Genomic DNA, 8,745 nt, shown 5'->3' on the forward strand with positions numbered 1-8,745 from the left:
CATCTGTTACCGAATGTTCAGAGACACAGGAATTTAGAGAAGGGAGGAGACTGACTACAGTTTATTATTTGATAATAAATAACTTGTTTATTAGTAATTCAATTACTTTGGAAATTTTAATTTTTCCCTTTTACATGTAATTGTCAAAATAATATTGTGCTAGCAATGTATTAAGCATAATGGCAATAAAGAAAATCTTAGGAAAATGATATACCCATAATCTCACCACTTCAACAAGTGTTTTTATTTTTGAATGTCTTTCCAATCCAATCTTTGCCCATGGGCATTGATATTCCTACACAGTGTTCATCATAATGCACGTATTATTTCATGCTTTCTTTTTGGCTTTACATACATTATAAACATTTTTATGAAGTCTTTGTTATTTTAAAGACTGGATAATATTGCACTGAAGAAATAAAGCATAATTTATTCGACTAGTCTGTTTTTTTGGGTGTCATCTGGACAGCCTCTAATTTTTGTTATCTAAAAATGCTGAAGTGAGATTCTCTCTGCAATTTTCTTCTTATTCTCTTGGGACTTATTTCATAGGACAGTTCCCAAGAGTCGGTTACCTGGACTTCCAGTTGGTTACCTGGAAAATCCCCAGGAGTTGGTTCAAAGATCTGAACATTGTTTTGGTGCTTGACACATTCTGCAGCACTGCTCCTCGGAGGGGGGAGCTGCACCGGTCCCTGCCTCCTGCAGTGGGTGAGATGTCCATTTGTCCCCAGCCTTGCCAGCCCCAGGCGGTCTCTCGGCTTGCGTTTTACTCTCTGCTGATGTCAAAGGTGTGCCAAGGTCCCGTACAGGTTTCCATGCACATGTTGGGTGGCTATGATTATTGGGTGGCTTGAATACTTGCCCACCATTTGTTTACTATTTTGTTTTTTTTCTATATGAATTGTCTATTCCTAAGCCTTGTCCATCATTTCTTGGGGTCTTTGTAAAAATTTTTTGTTTTGTATAAGATATTTATATATGAGTCAGGTTCTGACACGAAATAGATGGCACACTGAGCTGGGTAGTTTGCAGAAAGTTTAATACAGGGATGGTCTGTGACAGTGAGGGCAGGGTTTGGGGAATCAGAGAGGGTAGAGCAGCCTTCTGTGTGGACATCAGCCTTCCCCAACGGCTCTGCCGTCTCAAGAAGCAGAGAGGGAGCAGGAAGCCCACCCTAGTAAGGGTTGACATATGAAGGGGTTCCCTGCCAGGCGCTGTGACTTTGAGGATGGGATGTGGCCAGCCCAAGATGACTCTGCAGGAAGGCAGCCAGGAGAATAACCCCAGCCCGTTCCAGCCCCCCACCCCCTCACCTGCTGGAGCCCTGGACTCAGACAACTGGCCCCCTGCACCTGTGTTTCCAAGACTGTCCTTTTAGGAGGTCCGTGGAGAAGTTTAATAGTACTATATTAAAATAAGCACACACATATTGATTGCTTGCATCTGATTTATGTAATAACATTTTTATAAAATCCATTATTTCACAGATGTTTATTTTTGGTGTAAGGCCAAACTATATATTTGAGTTTAAAAATGGACTTGAATGGTGGACTGTATAGAACAAAAGAATACAGGTGGTCTGCAGGCTTGGGAAGGCTGACTGAAGTTTGGGGGACGGACTCCTCTGCAGGGACAACCGTACAGCCTCTGCCTCTTTGATCTTCAAGTTCACATACATACACACATCTGAGATCACTATTCTGGCAAGTCAAGAACTCTTGGTCACCAGTGGCCGCTTGTCCCTGATGGCCCAAGGTCACAGAGGGGATGCAGGAATGCCCCAGAAGTTTGCTGAGGCCCCACCTGATCAGTAGGGAAGTCGGAAGGGGAGCCCTGCACCTGCTTGGGCTCGTCAAGTAACGGCCCCAGTGCTGGTGGGCTGCCCCTGAGTCCCCACGGCTCCAAAGTTGGTTAGAGGCCCTGCCTCCCCCACCCCCATCCGCAGCCAGGGGCTCCTGACGGGAACTGGTCAGTAAAACCGCCATTTAGTGTTACCTCCCCCGCTCCCTTGGGAGCGTCCGCTCCACTCCGGGAGGGCCCCGGGCACGTCCCTCTGCGTGGACCATCTCCAGGCGAGACCAGAGGAGGTTAGGCCGCAGTTAGCTTACATTATGATTCATTATGTATCTGATTGTGTTTCTCAGAGAAGTGCTTTGCCAAATCTCTTTGAGAAGTGGCCTTTTCTTTTGGAAAAGTTTGAACAATGATTCCAGGTTTGGCTTTATGCAAACCTGACTTTGGGGAGACAGGTAGAAAGACCTGGCATCCTAGTTTGCGGGGGGCAGGCCCAGCTATGCTTGTTTGACCCCTTTCATTTTAAAAGGTCTCTTCGTTTGGACAATAAATTGTGGCCTCCTGAACTGCAGGTAAAAATGACCAGTCTCCAGAAAGAACAGAGCATTTGAGGGCTGGAAGGGATTTCTAGAGGTTCGTTGGGTTGCTGAAGGTCACAAGCAAAGCCCTGCATCCCCACCCACCCCTTCCATCCAGGGAGGTCCCTGTCTCCCTCACAGGCCCAGGTTCCAGCCCTTTGCAGGTGTCTCAGTGGGAATATCTCCCCCGCGCCTTCTCCCCTCTGCTCAGAGGTCTCTGATAAGAGATTAAAAACAAGATAAGGAAGATAAGAAAATCTCGGACTTCTGGAGGAATGGCCTTGTGTTCAGCCAGGGAGAAAGCCCTTGGGGGCTCGAAGACAAGCCCAGGAGGTAACTTGCTTTCCTGGCCCCCTTGTGATAAATTAATGAGGTCACAGCAAACCCACAGGGGAAAGAGGCCCGGGAGGCTGCAGGGTGGACAGCAGACTGCCAGAGTGGAAGGGCTGCTGGAGGCCCTGTCTGCAGGGTCAGGGCCACGACCACCCAGAGCCCGGATGGCCTTCAGCCCTCTGAGCTTGCCCAGCACCTTGCCCGCCACACTGCCTGCGGAGGGAGGCTGGGGAGGCCACCGCTGGCTCACCCTGAGCCTGGTTCCCTGCCCAGAGCTGTCTGGAGCCTACTTCCTATCTTCTTTCTGCCCCCACCCTCCCCATTGGTCAGCCCCTTCTGGGGAGTAAACAGGGACCCAAACGTGCATGTCCCTGGGCTGGGGCTTACATCTCCATTTCATTATTTGGGGGAAAAATGTGCTTCATTTTACTTAATTATGGGACATTTAACATGTCCCTGCTGGGGTACAAGGCACTGGGTTCTGCCCCTCCCTGTGAGGGCAGCGGGTTTGCAGCTTGGCCCTCCGAGCTGAGGGCACAGGGAAGGGAGCTCATTTTGCTGCGGCTGCAGGTGGGGGGGTGGGGCGCTGCCAGAGGGGGCTGCAGGAAGGAGCAGCATTTGAGCAGTTTGGGAGGGCAAGGGGGGCCTTCACATGGTGGAAAAGTGGGGAAGGGCTCTTCCATGCCGAGGAAAGTGCTTGGCAGAATGTGCTAGGTGCTTGAGGAAGGAGGCAGGTGGGTGGGATTGGAGGCTGGGCGGTTGGGGAGTTGGTGCTCAGACTGGGCTGAGCAAGTGTCTGGAGTGTCACCGACTGGCGGTGTGGCCTTGAGCACGTGACTGCTCTTCTATCAGCCACAGTTTCTTTATCTGTATAATGGGAGTAACATAACCTACTTCATGTGGTAGGTTGTGAGAATTAAAGGATATATTGGATGTAAATCAACCAGCATGGTTGACCATTCTTTTCTGAAACAGATGGCTTGAGTCACTGGAGCGAGCCAGCCAGCCATTCTGCGCTCCCAGCGCGGGCGTGGACTGGTGATCTCTGTGGGAAGGTGCTGTCTGGGGCAGGATGCTGAGGGGAGAATGCGCGTGGCTGGCTTGCTGGGGCTCTGCTGCCACCTTTCTCTGACAGTTGTATTGGTTCAGGAGTGTGGTTCTTGACATTAGTAAATGCATTTATTAATCCCTTTTTATTCCACAGAGAGTTATTGCAAACCTGCTACATGTCAGATCAAGGGTCCAATGTCCTGGTGAAAACATGTAGTGAGGATGATGGAAAAGCAGAGAGAGGAAAGAAAACAGTTCAACTTTTTCTAAAACAAATTTTATAAAATCAGAAATGCGTTTGGGAGCCACAATGTAAGGGCTCTATGTTACCTTGTAACTGGAAACTTGGTGAGGGGGTTGAAAATCCCTTTCTGTGTGTCTCCTTCCCTGGAGGGTGTTTCAGGAGCCGTCACTGTGGGGACCGGGTCACACTTGCCCATTTGGTCGCTCACAGATATTTATTGAGCACCTGCTGTGTGCCTAGCACGATTCTGGGCATAGCTGTTTAAATGGTCTCGGAGATGCGAAGCCCTCTTTTGGGAGAACAGTTACCTCTAAATGATCATTTTCGCTTTAGAAAGAACCGAGCCCGCCTTTTCCTGCCCATTCCTGCTCACATAGGTTGGAAAGAGGAAGGTGGGAAAACCCGTGGACTTGTACTGTGCGTCTGGAACCTGAAACTGCTCAGGGGAGTGATGGGGGGTCGGGCCGGAGCGGGGGGCTCAGCTCCTGGGTCGCAGCTGTCTCTGTGGGCTGTGGGGACCGCTCCCTCCAGGGCAGCTCTGGACCCTCCCTCCAGGAGGTCACATTTCACTCTCTGGGTGGGTGACGGGGTTTGGGGCGAGGTGGGGTGCGGTCAGTCTGTTTATGGAAGGAGCGAATGCTTACCCTGACCTCTCCCACACACACTTTGGAATCGGTCTCTCCAGGAGGAAGTTGAACCCCTTGGATTTCACTGAAGGAAACGGCTGCCTCAGACCCGCTGAGGAGGCTAAAGCGAAATAATGAAACGAATCAAATCGTAGCCATCGCCCTCATTTTTGAGTACTTGTAGTGTTCCAGGCAACAAGTGCTTTTCACACATTTAATCCTCACAACAATGCTTCAGGGTCATACTATCGCCCCATTTCACAGACAGGCAAAGTCGAGACCAAGAGGGGAAGGAACCAGCCCCTTCTCTTCCTCCTTCTCTTCCTTAATGATCCTCCAGTCAACCAAGCCAGGCTTAGAAGACCCCGAAGAGCCTCCCCAAGCAGGGGGGCGCTCCCGGCCAGGCCCGGGCCGAGCTGCGGTGGCTCCCTCGGGCTGGCGCGTCAGGGCTGAAAGCCGTGGCCCTGGGAGGCGGCCATTAGTCCTCCTTTCCAATTAAAAATCTCCCATCCCCTGGCTTTCTTCCTGTGCTGACCAGAAGCGTGTGTGTGTGTGTGTGTGTGTGTGTGTGTGTGTGTGTGTGTGTGTGTGTGTGTGTGTGTATTTGTGCGCACAGCTCTTTATCTCTATTTCCTGTTTCATATTTAATTCAACATTTTTTCCAGTTTGTGGATGTGGAACACGTGTAAGGTTGGGACGCGGTCTGTTAGTAATCACTCCCGTGTTTGGGCGCTGGCTCGCTCCCCCCGAGCCCGACCAGAGGCTGTGGATCCTAATCTTCCTGCCGCACACAAGTCCCTTTGTCCTGCTGGCCCTGGTTTCACAGGGACCGCCTGTGGGGTAGCAGTTTTGCCTTGTGTGTTGCTTTCCAGAAGGTCCAGGATGGTTCTTGTGGAGCAGGGCGGGGGAGGTGGCACGGATGCCGATTAGGGCAGATAAGGCCTGCAGGCTCTGGGACAGACAGCGCCCCACCCGCGGTGGGCGGTGGGTGGGGGAAGGTAGGCAGCCCCGGACCTTTGTTCTTTGTTACCTCTAGGTGGTAGTGGTGGTGAATGTTGTCTGTTCACTTTCTGCCCTTTCTCTGAGGACTGGGGGCCCAGGCCCAGGTGGACTGGACTCTCAGGGGGGTGCCCCTGCTCAGCAGCTTAGCCTCGCAGACCCCATTGTGCGGTGTGGGGTGGAGGCTGCACAGGACGGTGGCACCGGGGACTGGGGAAACTCCGCCTTCCTGTTGGTGCAGGGGTGCAGCAGGGGGTCCGAAGAGGCAGGTGGCAGTCCTGTTGGGCCTTAAGGACCGCATCACGGCTGAGACTTGGGGCTCAGGGCCACTGTTCAGGGGCCTGCCCGAAAGCTTGGTCTCCCCAGGGGTAACGGTTCTCACCCTGCTCACTTGAGCTCCAGTACTCTCCTGTGGGTCTCAGAGCCACTGACATTTTTTTGGAATTAGCCTCTGAGTGCTAAGGGTTATCTCCTGTGTAGAATGGCATCAAAGCAAGTGTAGACTGAGAGCTGAAAGGAAGCTCACCAGTCCGTCTTATCTGGGAAGAACAGAACCTGGGGTCCTTGGAGAGTGGGGGAAAGGAGAGAGGCTTGGGATCCTCAAAGAAGAATAAATCTATGGGGTGTGCACACATGCATTTTTCTGGGGAGAGGGTCCACGGCCTTCAGGAACTTCCCAACGTGTCTGGTCTTCTCCAAACAGTTAAGAATCAGTGGTTTAACCACCTGATCACCTCACCAAAGCCTGCTGTAGAGAAATTCCCAGCAGAATATGGTGGGTGGTGAGGTTCACAGGGCGCAGAGGGGACCTGGGCCTGCCTAAGCCCTTCTGGGTCTCACACTTGAGGGGACTCTTCGGTGGTGGGTGGGGGGACACTCTTAGAAAAGTGGATGAGGTAGAAATAGTTTGTATTTCTTCACTGACAAGTGCAGTCCATTCTTACTTGCCCTCCGCTTTGAGGATGTGCTGTGAAGAGCCTCAGGTATGAAGAATTCTAACCAGCCCAGACTCCCTGATTCTGAATAATCCATTATAAAACTGCAGTTCCTTTATCACAATATTCTTATCTTCTGTTTGTCTCTGAGTGTAACAAAAATGCCCTAAGCTACACCCCCACTCTAGAGTTTCTAGACCAAAGGCTACTGTTTTCTTCCTGCAGGAACCCTGGGGTGTTTGGGGGTTAAAAGGCCTGGACCAGCCATGTGTGTTTAAAAAACAAGGCGGATTCCGCAGCCGGCGGCTCCAGCCTGACTCCATCCTGCTGTTAATGGAGGACAGAGGACCACTTACAGCTTCCTCTCCACCCCGTAACAAATAACCCGGTGCTCCCCCAGGCCTTTCTGCGCCCCCACCCCCACTGCCCTCCTGGTGGCGGCGGCAGAAGGCCTGCTCTGAGTCTGATTTCTCGGCAGGCCCTGCGGTCAGGCCCCGGCAAAGCTCCTCTCTGCGATAAGGCCCCAACTAACCACATTAGCAGGGTGGAGGGCAGGGTCGCCTTGCCTCGGTCTGGTGGAGGCCACGCCAAAGCCTCCAGGGCGGGGTGGAGGCCTTCATCCTGTAAACAAAGCTTGGTCCAGCTTTGAGCACAGGCCCCCGTGGCCCCTCCTGGGGAGGCCTCCCTACTGCTCTGGCCCAGGTGGGTTGCCTCTTTGCTGCATTTGTTTAACACTTAATTTGTCACGCATGCTTTATCACCGCCTATGCATGCACATCTTAACACAGGAGAAATAATAAAAAACGAATTCCCGTTTATTAGAATTCACCATGCATGCAGGTTGTCACCAAGCATCTTACATGAAATGTCTTACCGACTCAGCCCAAGAGTCTCATGAAGTTGGCACCATTGGTATCCTATCTGACAGACATGGAAATTGAGGCCCTTCTGTATTTCCTTTTCTTAGCTTATATCACTCTGTGGTCACATTATTTATTTGGTCGCTTGTTTTATATCTGGCTCCCATATTATCTCATGAGCTCCGTGAGGGTGGACATTTCCCTCTGAGGTGCTGGGGGTCTGGCACAAGCAGTGCCTGGCACCAAGGAGGTACTCAGTCAATGCCTGTTGGGCGGTTGAATAAGACCCAAGAGGCTGTCAACTTGATTGCGGCCTCATAGCTGGTCAGTGGTGGAGCTGGGGTTTGAACCTGGGGGCACAAGGGCAGTTTTCGTATCCAGCGGTGCTTCTCATCTGTGTGAGCTGTTCTTCCCAGCCAGACCCTCAGCCCCTTCGGGCAGGGCCCAGTCTTCCCCAAAAGGGCACCAGGCTTCGGAGTGGGATATACCTGGTGTAAGTCCAGGAAGGGGAAATCCTGGGGCAAAATACCTCTAAAAACCGAAATCAGTCAAAAGGAGAAATAAAGTTTAAAACCCGTTCATTGCTTACAAACTGCAGTCCAGGGCTGTCTCTCTCCTCTGCTCCTGAAGAAGCAAGCCAGCCCCTCCCTTTAACCTCTCAGGTTCAGACACGCCCTCGGTTGCCCAGGTAATTACCCACTGACATGGAGATGAACTTCTCTCCACCCCTGAGGATACGCAGATGCATCAAAGCCAGGCGAGATACTCTGGAAATGTTACGATTTTACCCACACCTGGGTTCAGACACTGGTTGTGCCATTCAGTTGGCTGACCCTTAGAAAGCTATCTGTCCATTCCGAACCTATGTGTCCATATTTCTGAAGTGGGAAAAATAATGCCTGTTTGCCTTGTTGTTGTGAGAATTAGAAATAATACATGGGTTACCTGGTTTACCATAGGTGCTCAGGGAAATGAAGCCAGCATGGAAGTGGGCCTGTCCTCGGTTCTCAGGAAGTTGGTGGACTGGGTTGAAAAGGCTTAGAAATTCATTTGTCATCTTTTCTTAGATTATGAAACTAATACATGACACATGCTCATTGCAAATATATATATATATGTGTGTGTACATATATATATATCAAACAATGCAGAAATCAAAAAGTAGAAAAGTGTTTGCAACTTCCTTTGCCCCCAAGTCCACCTTTCTCCCAAGAAGTAACTACTGTTAATGGTTTAATGTGTATGCACTTACCTCAATAATATGTACTTTACATAAAACCATACTAGCATATTGTTCCAAACTTTACTTCTCTCATTAACCTA

This window comes from Manis pentadactyla, chromosome 13 (assembly GCF_030020395.1).
Source record: "Manis pentadactyla isolate mManPen7 chromosome 13, mManPen7.hap1, whole genome shotgun sequence".
Lineage (NCBI taxonomy): Eukaryota > Metazoa > Chordata > Mammalia > Pholidota > Manidae > Manis > Manis pentadactyla.